The following is a 14,726-nucleotide window of genomic DNA, read 5'->3' as shown; positions in this document are numbered from 1 at the left end:
GAGTTGGTAGATGAACCGAGTCCAATAGTTGTAATTTTATTTGTTCGTTCGTTTTTTTTTAAATTTCGTCCAAAGCCGCACCTAATTTAGCAGTAAAAGACTAGAAAGATGACAGCTAGTCATCACTACCAGCCTCAAACTCTTGGGCTACTTTTTTACCAACCAATAGTAACTGATGGTCGCGTGTTCGAATCCCCGTCACACCAAACACACTCGCCCTTTCAGTTGTGGAGGCGTCAATCCCACTGTTCGTTGGTAAAAAGAGTAGTCTAAGAGTAGCCCAACAGTTGGCGGTGGGTGGTTATGACTAGTGCCTTCCCTCTAGTCTTATACTGGTAAATTAGGAACAGCTGGCGCAGGTAGCTCTCGTGTAGCTTTGCACGAAATTAGAAAACGAACAAACAAACATTCGAATATATTTTCTTTGTAAAACACCGCCGTCTTTAACTAATAATTAATTTCATGGGATTTGGAAACGTAGTTCATACATATGAATTTTTCCATTTAAAATATTTACGATATGACACTATAAGAAAATTTAAAGACTATTAATACCTATTAAGTTGTGTTTTATCTAGTTCGTTAATCCATCTATCTGAGTAAAATTTTTTGCGACAACGTTTTGTAAGTTTGTTTCTTGAATTTCGCGCCAGACAACACGGGGGCTATCTGCGCTAGCAGTCCCTAATTTGCCAGTGTAAGACTAGAGGGAAGGGAACTAGTCTTCACCACCTACCGCTAACTCTTAGGCTACTCTTTTACCAACGAGTAGTGGGATTAACCGTAACTTTATAACGCCCCACTGCTGAAAGGGCCAGAATATTTGGTGTGACGGGGATTCTAACCCGCGACCCTCAGATTACGAGTCGAACTACTTTAACCCACCTGTCCAGGGCGGGCCTGTTTCATAAGTAGCTTTCGCATTATCGTTGCTTTATAAAAATGTTATGGTAATGTTTCTTTTGCTTCAGTGAAATATCATGTTTGGCATTAGGCTTGTTAAAGCTAGTTGGGCGTAATAAGTGAACTTGTGTCTTCAGAGAGTCATGGGGTATGAAAAACTTATTTAAACTTGGATGAGGTTCTTGGGTCGTGTTTTCTTCTATGTAACAGTTTGAGATCAAGTGACTTTAGTCAATATCAGGTTTTAGTTAGCCCTGTTGCAAGTGGTGGCAAAACTTAACAATATTGGAATGTTAAGAGACTATTAGATCAACGACGGAAAAATGTAATTATCTAATAATTTTTAGAGCATGTTGTGTTGAAGATGTAATAACTAAATATAACATGGATGCGTTAGTTCTATAACGTGAACAAGTTTGTTTACGAACTATTTTAGCTGCCCTTAGTTTTGAAACTATAATTATCATGAACAAATATATATGCGTGTGTAATTGTACTAAAAGATTCTTTAAGGTTATCTAATGTAAATAATTACGACCAATTGGAATTTTTTTTACAGACGTTAAGTAGATTGTCTCCCCCTTGGCCAGCCGTGATTCTACCGACTTGCAACGCTAAAATATAGGTTTTGATTCCCCACTGCGGACAAACCGGATAGCGCAATGTAGATTTGCTATAAAACGAAATGCACACAGTTAAACACATTAATGTGTAGTGACAAGACAGTGGCCTTGATTGCTCGCTTTCCGCTATCTTTTCATTCGCACTTCTCTGAAACTATTTCAACTTTAAATATCAGTTGAATAACACAAAAAATACCCCAGACCAAAAATTCTACCACGAGCGGGCGAAGAGGAATATCAATGTCCCTGAACACCCCAGATGGGAAAGTTTACCCTCCTATAATAGTACATAACTGCTACGGGATTTTCTTTCTTTTATTTACAAGCGTCACGTTCGGCATGGTCAGGTGGTTAAGGTACTCGACTCGTAATCTGAGCGTCGCGGGTTAGAATCCCCGTCACACCAAAGATGCTGGCCCTTTCAGCCGTGGGGGCGTTATAATTTGACGGTCAGTCCTGGTATTCGTTGGTAAAAGAGTAGTCTAAGAGTTGACGGTGGGTGGTGATGACTAGCTGCTTTCCCTCTAGCCTTACACTGCTAAATTAGGTACGGCTAGCGCAGATAACCCTCGAGTAGCTTTGCGCGAAATTCAAAAACACAACAGGCTACGAGTTCGTACAGTTCTTCCTAATTTTGTACTAACAGACAATATAGTTTTTGTGTTTGGAATTAAACACAAAGCTATACAATGGGCTCTCTGGGCTCTGCCTACCACGGGTATCGAAACCGAAACCCGGATTCTGGCAGTGTGAGTCGACAGACAAGATGGAAGACATGTAAAAACTACACTGACAAACATCACACCAACATTATTTATAAAATACAATGTGATAACTACCACGACTTCTATATTGGAAAAACAAGTAGAAAAATGGAAACCAGATTTAAATAACATAAAAAGTCATCTTCACACGTTTTCGAACACTGTAAGTCAAATAAACACAACATAACCATAGAAAACACCCAAATACTAAATAAAGAAACAAACATAAACAAACGCCAAATTAAAGAAGCCTTACTTATACAACAACTTAAGCCCAAAATAAACTAATACAAAGGAACACCTTTATATCTATATCAAAATATAATATAATAAATAATAATAAAAAAAAATAAATATAAAATTGTATATTCAAAATCTAAGCCCGCCCTCTTCATTCTGACACTCATTACACAACCCATTTCAAACATGTTGTCAGCTTCCGGTCAGTTACCTCTCTCTTTCTTTGTGAACCTGACAATGACCGAAGAAGGTCGAAACGTTGTTCACTCCTCCACGTAAAAAATTTTCTCAACCCAAACGAGCGTTTTTACATATATAAGATGTAAGACAGCTGATCAACTGTACTCATCATGATTACTTGTCTAATTTAATAGTAAGATTTGACTGCTACTCTTATAGCTCACCCAAGGATATAAAATGCGAAGTGTGCTTTTATGGCAATAGTTCGTGAGTCGTGAACCTTCAGAATCAGGCTGAGATACCGCCTGAGATTCAAACCATACTTTCTCAACTTGTGAACTCCCTTCAACTTCTTTACCATATTGGAAGACCACCTTCCGTTAAAAAAATACTTTGTATCATGTGTATCATATGTATTTTTATTATCTTTACAGCTTTATTCTAGTTTTAAGAAGATAACAATTAAAAAAGATTTAAATATGGATAATTTAAAAATATTTTACGACTTTAATGTGAAGGATGATACTGCTTTATTAAAACAGTTGTGTGAACTTCTGGGTCAGTATCTGACAGTTTCAAACAAACACCTGTCTTTACATTTGTCTTATTTCTATTATTTAATTTTATATTTGTCAATCTAACTGTAAATCAGGCCCGGCATGGCCAAGCGCGTTCAGGCGTGCGACTTATCATCTGAGGGTCGCGGGTTCGCATCCCCGTGGCGCCAAACTTGCTCGCCCTTTCAGCCGTGGGGGCGTTATCATGTGACGGTCAAACCCACTATCCGTTGGTAAAAGAGTTGTCCAAGAGTTGGCGGTGGGTGGTGATGACTAGCTGCCTTTAGCTGTCTTACACTGCTAAATTAGGGACGGCTAGCACAGATAGCCCTCGAGTAGCTTTGTGCGAAATTCAAAAACAAACAACTGTAAATCAACTGTCTTGTTTTTTGTAATCGGCAAACAACCGTACTAGGTACACAACTAATTTACATAATTCAATTTTATGTTAATTATAATTATTAATTTGGGATTTATATAGGTTACTCTATTAGCTTTATAATGTCGTAGCATTTTATTTTATTTGTTACTCTTTTAGTAAATGGTAATTTCCTAAATTTAATGTATTACTGTGAACTAAAGTACTATAAAGTAGTACTATTCCGGTCTCACAGGGGGCTGCGGACTACAGTTCGGGAACAACTGCACTAGGCTATAAACAGCGTTTTTTTAGTGTTACATTAGTGTATTGGTATATTAAACAACATTAAAAAATAACATTTAATAACTACCAGAAAAAAGTGTTTTTTTTTCGGGATAATATTTACAATACTATACAAACACTAATCTGAGACAATATTAAAACAAAACAAACAAAAAACGCAAAATAATAAAGGAAGAAAATATCATTTTTTAAAAATAAAAGTATATGCGATAAGAAATAAAAGACAAATAGTAGAAGATTAAAGGAATTTCAAAGATATTACACCGAAATCCAAACTAAACATTTAAAAAAATAACTACCGATATCAAATGTCCGAATATTTCTGTACTTTGAGGGACACACACAACAAAATCCAACAAACTCATGTTACCAAGTCCGTCTAGTGTCTGTAAACAACCCAACGACAGAAACTATGTTATAGATCTTGGCTCATGTCGATATTTGTACATCACATCTGAAAAACACTCGAGACGTTTTACGTTTTCGTTCAAGAACTTTCTCCATCGTAGATGGTGTTTGATTATACTTTGCTTGCATGTTATCAACGTTAGCGGAAATTTCTGGTTGTTTTCATTTTACATCTAGCAGTCACCTACCAGTATAGGTGACACTTTTTTCAGTCTCAGTAATGGTTTAAAATATAATTACTGTTTGTTAATTAATTAACTTTAAGTAGCTGTTTTATCGACTATTTGGTAAGCAACAAATATTTATCAATTATGAGAAAAATTACCATCAAAAATTTATAAAGAATCCCAAAGAGTAGCTTAAAAGTTGGTGGTGGGTGGTGATAACTAGTTACCTTCCTTCTAATCTTACACTGCTAAATTAGGGACGGCTGGCGCAGATAGCCTTCGTGTTGCTTTGCGCAAAATTCAAAAGAAACCAAAATACACCTTCAAAAGTGTGTTTCAAAATTGTATATATACATGTACATACAGTAAAACCTGTCTAAGCGGAAAATATCAACATTTTGAAGCATTATCTTAAGATTTCTCTAATAAATCGCCCTCTATATGGCGGAACCTGCGTAACGTGGACGGAAAACTATCTTTCACCTACCTCATTTATCAACAAGTAGGATTAGAACCTGAGTAAGACGGACAAAATGTTTTTGATTAAATATTAATTTCTTATTTAATTAATAATTTATATAAATATTAATAAATTCTTGTTTAATTAATAATTTCCTTAAATATTAATAAATTCTCGGACATTTCGTTACAGTAAGTATTGGTTGAATATATTTTGTTATTTTTTCTGCCATCATTATTTCGTAGGTCGCTCGCTATTCAAAAGAGTGATTGACTGTACTTTTGGTCACATTTGCTAATTAAAAACTAGAGAAATCATGGGTAATAGGTAAAAGTGAAAATCCGCACTGTTTCAAAAATTTAAGGAAGAATCAGCTTCCTGTGGAATGAAAAGCGAATAATAAAGAGTGGATGACAAGTTCTATATTCGAGGAATTTTTGAACAAATTAAACAAAAGAATGGAACAAGATAACAGGAATATTCTACTTTTCCTAGATAATATAACTTGTCACCCAAAAGTTTAACTTTCAAATGTTCGTCTAGGCTTTTTACCTCCATGTACAACATCAGTTCTACAGCCACTATATAATGGAATTATACAGTGTATAAAATTGAAATACAGAAAATACATGAACGACTGTAAGAGTGTATCTGAAGTTACCATAAAAAATGACGTGTTAGATGCAGTTGCATTTTTTAAGTCATTGAATCAAATGCGTGAAAGATGAATGCGTAATAAAGTGCTTTTGAAACTGTGGATTTATTCTTGATAATGGCGGAGATTGTGGAGAAGTTGTTTGTAATGAAGATTCAAGTGAAATCCAAACTCTGATCGAGAAGATTGTTACAGATGATTCTGTGAACGTGGAAAGTTTTGTGAACGTTGACAAGAATGTTTTAACAGAAACTGATGAAATTGATTTAAAATCTACAATAGAATCGCAGGATGGTAACAGTTTGAGAGATTCAGAAGATGAACAAAATGGAAAAGATAGTGAGGAAATAGAAATCCCTACTTTATCACAAGTGTTAAGTTATATTAACGCTATCAAATTGTATGCAAAAATGAAGGGGAAAAATGAACTTCATGAAAAAGCCATAGCATTGGTGTTCTGTTTTAACCACATGAGAAAGTCCATTAAAAGAAACAGTTGAAATTGGACACTTTTTCAAATTTGATTAAGATTTTGTGTACTTATGTATATTTTGAATGTCTATTTTTGTTCTTATTGTAATAAATAAAGCATAAACAGTATAATAACTTTATTCACAAACGTCTTACTTCTCTTGAGCCAAGCAGATAAAACGTTTTGCTCAAATATTATATATTATTAAGGAAATGAATGTTCACTGTCTAAGCCGGAAATTTTACTCGGTCGCGTGCGATTCCGCCTTAGACAGGTTTTATGTATATATGCTACGATGATACAGAACGTGTAAAGATCGAACGCCAGGTGGCTGTGAACGAAAAAGTATTTGTGTCATTAAAAAAAAAAAATCGAAATTTTCTGTTTTAGTACGCCACCTAGTGTCTGGACTTACAATGTTAGAAACCGGGTTTTGATACCCATGGTGGGCAAGAGCACAGATAGCCCATTGTGTAGCACACACACTCCTGTTTCAGTGCTGAGATAAACTATACATTTTCGTTTCGACGTCAACAAACACATAGAAATTAAGTAAAAGCTAATATATATGTTCTGATTTCATTCTGGCTTTTGAGCAGTTTTTAATAAGTTTTTACTTCTCCCACGATTTGTTCGAGACCAACTCTCTACAAAAATTGGTGACTTAATACATTTTATTCACATTTAAATTTGTAAAAAAATACTAAACTTAAATATTAAATAATATTTCATTTATTTAGGAGTCAACAAAAGTAGAGTAACAAAAAGGAGTTATGCTATTTCTTACTTATATTTTTATATCGTGTGTTTCTGATAAATTCGGACTTTAAATTCATTTAAACTTATCAACACAATATTATATTTTTATATTTTGTTACACAAAGCGTGTCGAGATATAAGAAAATAACCGATAAGTCGTCTTAAAATAGTAAAATCCAATTTACTTTTCAAATTCTTTAATGTTTTTAAGCATGAATCGTTGAGATGATAGTGTGCAAAAAGAGGTAACAAGATATGTGTGGTAAAAATAACACTTTAATGTATTTCAGTTACCTTAGCTGCACATATATTATCACGTCTTCGTTTTTTGTATATAATTTCATCCTCATGTCAAGACGTTTGATTGAAGAAATAACTAAATTTGTCAATTGGAACCGAGTGGCCCTCGAGTAGCTTTGCGCGAAATTCAAAAACAAACAACCAAAAATAATCTATAAGTAAGCAATTCAGTAAAATGAACCCTCGGTGGAAAAAAGATACATATATAAATAAGTTAAACTATGGAGAAGATTTAAAGTGGTCAAGTTAGATAGGTGGTACTTTAGATGTCTCAGTTAGACGCACGATTTTCGTTTTTGTTTTTTGTAAGAGTGTGAAAGATTCGAACTCTATTTCTGAATTTAATTGTCTATGTTTTAATTTCTACGATAGTTGGTAAAAATGCTTATTCAATGCAATTGTTAAGTCATATTTCTCCCTATGGGACAGCAGCATTCTCATGGGCTTATGTCGCCGAAATATTATAAAAACAACATATATTTGAGTTCATGCAATAAAAATAATCTTTTTTATTATCCTCACAATTCAACTTGTTCTTTACTCGTAAAACGTTATTTGAATTCCGAATGATGTAATTACGTTTGTTATAGAGTTTTCCACAAGACTACAGGAGAGCCATTAGAGAGTAGCTGAGCTGACAGTCTATAACAGGACAGGTTTTTAATATCGCTCACCGCCAACTCTTGAATCATTTTGTCTTTTTGGAATAATGTATTTTACTGTCACTTTTAAAGCGTGTGTGTGTGTGTATATTTTTCTTATATCAAATCCATATCGGGTTATCTGCTGTGCCAATTGAGGGAAATCGAACCTCTTATTTTAGCATTGTAAAACCGTAGACTTACCCCTGTTCCACCGGTGGACACACTTTTCTAGCGCATTTACAATCCCAAACTGCTGGTTGCATTTGTTTCGCAAAGGATTGCAAACCATCCACCCTTGGATTCAGATTCTAAGCATCCCGGCCGTTTGAATAGATCCAGCTCGATATAGTTAAAATGTATGCCTGTAAGAGTTGCTGATTTTGGCCCAGCATTGCCCGGAGATTAGGGCGCTCGTCTCGCATTTTGCAGGTCGTGAATTTAAATCTCTATCCAATTAAACATGCTCGCCCTTTTAGCCGTGGGGACGTTATAATGTGACGATCAATCTCACTATTTGTTGGTAAAAGAGTAGCCCAAGAGCTGGCGGTGGGTGGTAATAACTAGTTGCCTTCCCTCTAGTCTTACACTGTTAAATTAGGGATAGTTAGCACAGATAGCCTTCGTGTAGCTTTGCGCGAAATTCAAAGCAAACCAAAACCTAAATGAAAACATATCTAAGCATTAAAAGAATGGTTTTTCTTTCTAATTTTGAACACTTAAATAAATAAATAAAAACTGCTAAATAATCATCAGAGATGAGGTTAGATTGTTTAGGGTAATTTCTGTAGGTTTGGATAAATCTATAGATAACCAAGTTAGCTTGTTGTTGTTGTTTTTTTGAGGAGTGTCCTATTTAAATTATTTTTGAGAAAACAGAGCTACTAATAATGGAAGGTACTACGACAAAGTTACTGGAACAAACAGCAGCTAGTAAACCATTCTTAAACGTGCTTCTAACAAATCCAGTGAAATTGCGGTAAAAGAGTGAAACAACATGGCGGTTACTTGTGGACCCTCAGATGTTTAAAAAGTAATAAATTTCTTCTGACAACCAGAAGGTCGGTGAAATAACTTTATTTTATTTAGTTTACTGGTTTGATTCATGCGATGATGTGACCATAAAACAATACATTTATACATCATTAAAGAAAAACATCACTTACTGTTAAAAACACACTGATATGCTGTTCTACCTATAGTTATTTCACACTTTTATACAGATATATAACACAGTTTTAAGAAGACACCAATAACTATCAGCTGTTTATAAATCTTTCTTTGCTTTGTTTTTTTTTTTTTTCTCAAAAAGCTTTCAAATTTATTATATTATTTATGTTAAAAATTTTGTTTCTACAATCAATATGGTACATTTTACGGTTAAACCAATTTCGTTGTTGTTAAACGTAAAGCTACACAATTATCTATGATCTGTCAAATAGAGTAATCGAGCCCTGAACTTAAGCGTCATAAGTCCTCAAACTTACCGTTGCTTAACCGTGAGGACAAAATAGTTAAATGTCTTTTTAAAACCAAGTATTAACAATAATCATATTGTATGTATTATAAAATAATTAGTATGATCCAAGATTTTCATCTCTAGTACTAAACGAAACGAAGGCTGAGATTTTGGGTTGGATTATTGGTTGTTTGGTAAGTTTAACAATAGATGCTGTATTTTGGGTTGGATACATGGTAGTTTGGTAAGTTTAACAATAGATGCTGTATTTTGGGTTGGATACATGGTAGTTTGGTAAGTTTAACAATAGATGCTGTATTTTGGGTTGGATACATGGTAGTTTGGTAAGTTTAACAATAGATGTTGTATTTTGGGTTGGATACATGGTAGTTTGGTAAGTTTAACAATAGATGCTGTATTTTGGGTTGGATACATGGTAGTTTGGTAAGTTTAACAATAGATGCTGTATTTTGGGTTGGATACATGGTAGTTTGGTAAGTTTAACAATAGATGCTGTATTTTGGGTTGGATACATGGTAGTTTGGTAAGTTTAACAATAGATGCTGTATTTTGGGTTGGATACATGGTTGTTTGGTAAGTTTAACAATAGATGCTGTATTTTGGGTTGGATACATGGTAGTTTGGTAAGTTTAACAATAGATGCTGTATTTTGGGTTGGATACATGGTAGTTTGGTAAGTTTAACAATAGATGCTGTATTTTGGGTTGGATACATGGTAGTTTGGTAAGTTTAACAATAGATGTTGTATTTTGGGTTGGATACATGGTAGTTTGGTAAGTTTAACAATAGATGCTGTATTTTGGGTTGGATACATGGTAGTTTGGTAAGTTTAACAATAGATGCTGTATTTTGGGTTGGATTATTGGTTGTTTGGTAAGTTTAACAATAGATGTTGTATTTTGGGTTGGATACATGGTAGTTTGGTAAGTTTAACAATAGATGCTGTATTTTGGGTTGGATACATGGTAGTTTGGTAAGTTTAACAATAGATGCTGTATTTTGGGTTGGATACATGGTAGTTTGGTAAGTTTAACAATAGATGTTGTATTTTGGGTTGGATACATGGTAGTTTGGTAAGTTTAACAATAGATGCTGTATTTTGGGTTGGATACATGGTAGTTTGGTAAGTTTAACAATAGATGCTGTATTTTGGGTTGGATACATGGTAGTTTGGTAAGTTTAACAATAGATGCTGTATTTTGGGTTGGATACATGGTAGTTTGGTAAGTTTAACAATAGATGCTGTATTTTGGGTTGGATACATGGTAGTTTGGTAAGTTTAACAATAGATGTTGTAACCCGATACTAGTTTCTACTTTTCCAGAGAAAAAAAGTTTTTCCTTTTTTTTTTTTTTAAAGAAAATGCAAACAGGGAATTAGTTTAGATTATTTATAATTTGACAAACATTAGGGAAATATAACTTCAGACGTTAGTCAGCTGAATTTGACCCCCAGTGGCACAGCGGGATAGCTGAGGACTAACACTACTAGAAACTGGGTTTCGATACTCGTGGTGAACAGAGTACAGAGAGCCTATTGTGTAGCTTTGTGCTTAATTCTAAACAAACAAACAAACTTATAGCAATGTTTAGTATAGTCAAGTTTCTATAATCTAAACAGCTTTCAAATAGCTCAACTTATTTACACAACATTAATTCCTTTAGTAGGGGCTCATAACACACAGATACATAATAAGCCGGAAGGTGTAAGTTTATAGTGTATCATAGAAACTGAATATATGTTAATAATATGTAGGACATGAGAGTTCAGAGACTTTCGTAGATACCGAAATCTCTGAAAGAGTAAAAGTGGTATTAATTTACAAAATACACTGACCCTACGTATTTAACAGTTAAATTACATCCTTAACACACAGTTTACAAAGGACGTTGTCCCTACATCTTTAACATTTAACTTACAATGGACACTGACCTTATATCCTTGACAATTAACTTACAAAGAACATTGTTCCTACATCTTTAACATTTAATTTACGAAGGACAGTTACCTTATATCCTTAACAGTTAATTTACAAAGAACATTGTCCCTATATCCTTAACAGTTAACTTACAAGAGACACTGTCCCTACGCTTTTAACATTTAATTTACGAAGGACAGTAACATTATATTCTTAACAGTTAATATATCAGGTCGTACCATAAGACACGTGCGAGTATTTAATACAGAAAGTGCATTGTCATTTCTGTCTTTGTAAAAGACTTTAATGACTAAAATATGGAGTATTACGTGTATAAAAATGTTCAGACAAATAAAAGAAACTAACCCAACTACACTTTTTCAAATCATTAATCAAATTAACCCTTATGAAGATAGATATGTCTGACGTTCAGGTCATCCTTTTGAGTTTAATGATGACTTGCTGTTGGCTGCACTTGTTGAAGATCGTGCCGTAACAGTTGAAGAACTAGCACAGAAGCTTAATTCAATCCATTCGACAGTTCATTGTCATCTGCAATAGCTTGGAAAGGTGTCAAAACTTAGAAAATGGGTCCCCCAGAAACCAACTTTAGAGTAAGAGTGGACATTTGCACTTCGTTAACATAACTCACCTGTTTTGGACAGGTTAGTGACTGGAGATGAAAAAATGGATATATTATAAAATTGTTAAGCGCTGCAGACAATGACTCAGTGCAGGTAAACTGGCTAAAGCACAGCCCAAAATGGACTTCCATCCTAGGAAAGTATTGTTAAGCGGTTGGTGGGATATTGTTGGTGTAATCCACTTTGAATTGCTGCCACTCAATGTAGCGAATACATCAGACTTCTATTGCTAGATCGCTTGAATGTTGCACTGAAAGAAAAGAGGCCTGCTACGATCAATCGTAAAGATGTTGTGTTACACCAGGATAATGGGTTGTGTTACACCAGGATAATGCACGTCCCTATAGAGCAAGGATCACATCTGCAAAGATTGAAGAGCTAGACTGGGAAAAACTTCCACATCCTCCTTGTTCACCAGACCTTACTTCATCTGATTATCATCCATTCCAAAATTTGCGGAACTATCTTGATGGAAAAGAGCTTGGAACACATGAAGATGTCAAAACTACCCTCTCTAGATTATTTTTTTCCAAACCCCAATAATTTTATAAAAGTGACATTCAGAAGCTTGTGATAAATCGTTGGCAGGAAGTAATTAATAATAATGGAATATACATTACTGATTAAATAACATTAACAGCATTTGAAATCCTTTCTCTTTTTCTGAACCAAAATCGGACATTACTTAAAGGATGACCTGATACAAAAGACAGAGTCTTCAATAGTTAACAAACATGGGACAGTGTCCCCACATTCTTAAAACTTTTTCAGTATTTTGAATTTATATATCGTACTCTTGTGTTACAATTAATTAATCTGAATGTATGATGGATGTTAATTCGTTGTTTGTAGCCAGAGCTGTGCGTCGGCAGTTTATATGTTGCTGCTGCATGTCCTGACTTCATAAGTATTGGTTTATCCTTTCATTGTCATCAACCTATTTAGCATTTCTCTAACGTTCGCTCACCAAAATCTTAAATGACTTTACATTTCACCTGTGTTTACTTATTTCAACTTCCCATTGTCTCCTACTTGCCTCAGTTTCCACTGACATTAGTTTAGTTCGATATGTGGTGACATCAAACTATTTTTATTTTCACACATCTCAACTTCCTTTGATCTTCATAGGTTTCATTATGTCTTCCTTTTTACTGGCAACGACTTGTTCCGGGTATCCCATCATACCCCGGTGGTGAACCTTGAGATTTATTGACGTAGTAGATGGTTCTTTACCAGTTGCATTAAATTAATGGTCTACGAGGGCTAGAGTGTATTGAATTACAAACAAGTATTATAATTCGATAATTAAAGAATCCGCTTTAGTCTGTATGATTTTTGCCTTTATAAAAAAAGTTTGCTATACTTTAGAATAAAAGTTCTGTAAACTAAACATCGGAAGTATTGAAGTCGAATGTTTTAAGTATAACATTCTAAGAAAATTAGCTAACTTTTTGTTTCAGGCATTACCTTTAATGACAAATTCTTGAAGTTTAATTTAAATAAATTATTTAATTTTCTGCTGTCAATATATTTAAAACATCACTTTCCAGGTGACACCGCCAACTAATAATATCACAAGTTAATTGCTGTCTGTAGGTTCTGTGTCGAATTTATTATGCGTATACTATCATAGTTAATTAGGACAACATTCCAGTTCCAGATTATTCAAACCAGCAACCTCTCCAAACCACTATGATTTGATTTTCGCACAAAGCTACACGAGGGTTATCTGCGCTAGCCGTCCCTAATTTTGCAGTGTAAGACTAGAAGGAAGGGAGCTAGTCATCACTATCCACCGCCGACTCTTGGGTTACTCTTTTACCAACGAATAGTGGGATTGACCGAAACATTATAACACCTCCACGGCTGTAAGGGCGAGCATGTTTGGTACGACAGAGATTCAAACCCGCGACCCTCAGAGTTCCAGACTACATGGAAGACTCAATATTGTTTGTGAACGTTTGTACATAGGTCATTATTTGTTTTATTGTTTGTATTAAAAATATATAAAATTGTATGTATCAATCTTGTCATCAAACATTATAAATCCGATAGATAATGACATTTATTTAACATCAAAGTTTAAATTATCATTCTACTCAGTTTCAGGCTATTTGAGGGCCTTGCATGTCCACCAGGTGGTTAAGGCACTCGACTCGTAATCTGAGGGTCACAGGTTCGAATCCTCGTCACACCAAACATGCTCACTCTTTAAGCCGTGGGGGGGCGTCATAATGTGACGGTCAATCCCACTATTCGTTGGTAAAAGAGTAGTCTAAGAGTCGGCGGTGGGTGGTGATGACTAGCTGCCTTCCCTCTAGTCTTACACTGCTAAATTAGGAACTGTTAGCGCAGATAGCACTCGAGTAACTTTGCGCGAAATTAAAAAACAAACAAAGAAACTGGGATTATAGATATATAACAATGAAACCTATTTAGTTTTTTAGAAATAACACTGTTATTACGTATGCTACTCAATATTTGCTGATATGGTTTGCCATTATATTAACATTTTTCTGTTCTTTGTAAGCGTGAGATCAAAATTAATGTTTATATCTCTTAAAATCTGTTAAAAGTAGTTTTTAAATAAAAAACCAAGACGGACAGTTACATTAAAAATATCATATATTAGTGTAATATATATAACTTATATAATATTGTAAACAAAATTAGCAATAGTTCCTCTAGTTTCTGACAGGTGGCAAGGTTTATTCGTTTTCGAAATTATTCTAAATAAGTTATTGATATAGTCTAATTTATATATATATATATACACACAAAAAAACAAAAAACACTGCAGTCTTTTATTTGTAAATATAATTTGGAGTTGTCCGTGTACATAACGCTCCATTGGTTGACAGCTTCTATAATCCAGCTGGGTTTCGAAAAGT

Source organism: Tachypleus tridentatus, unplaced genomic scaffold (genome assembly GCF_004210375.1).
Source record: "Tachypleus tridentatus isolate NWPU-2018 unplaced genomic scaffold, ASM421037v1 Hic_cluster_2, whole genome shotgun sequence".
NCBI lineage: Eukaryota > Metazoa > Arthropoda > Merostomata > Xiphosura > Limulidae > Tachypleus > Tachypleus tridentatus.
Note: the sequence above shows the minus strand (reverse complement) of the source record.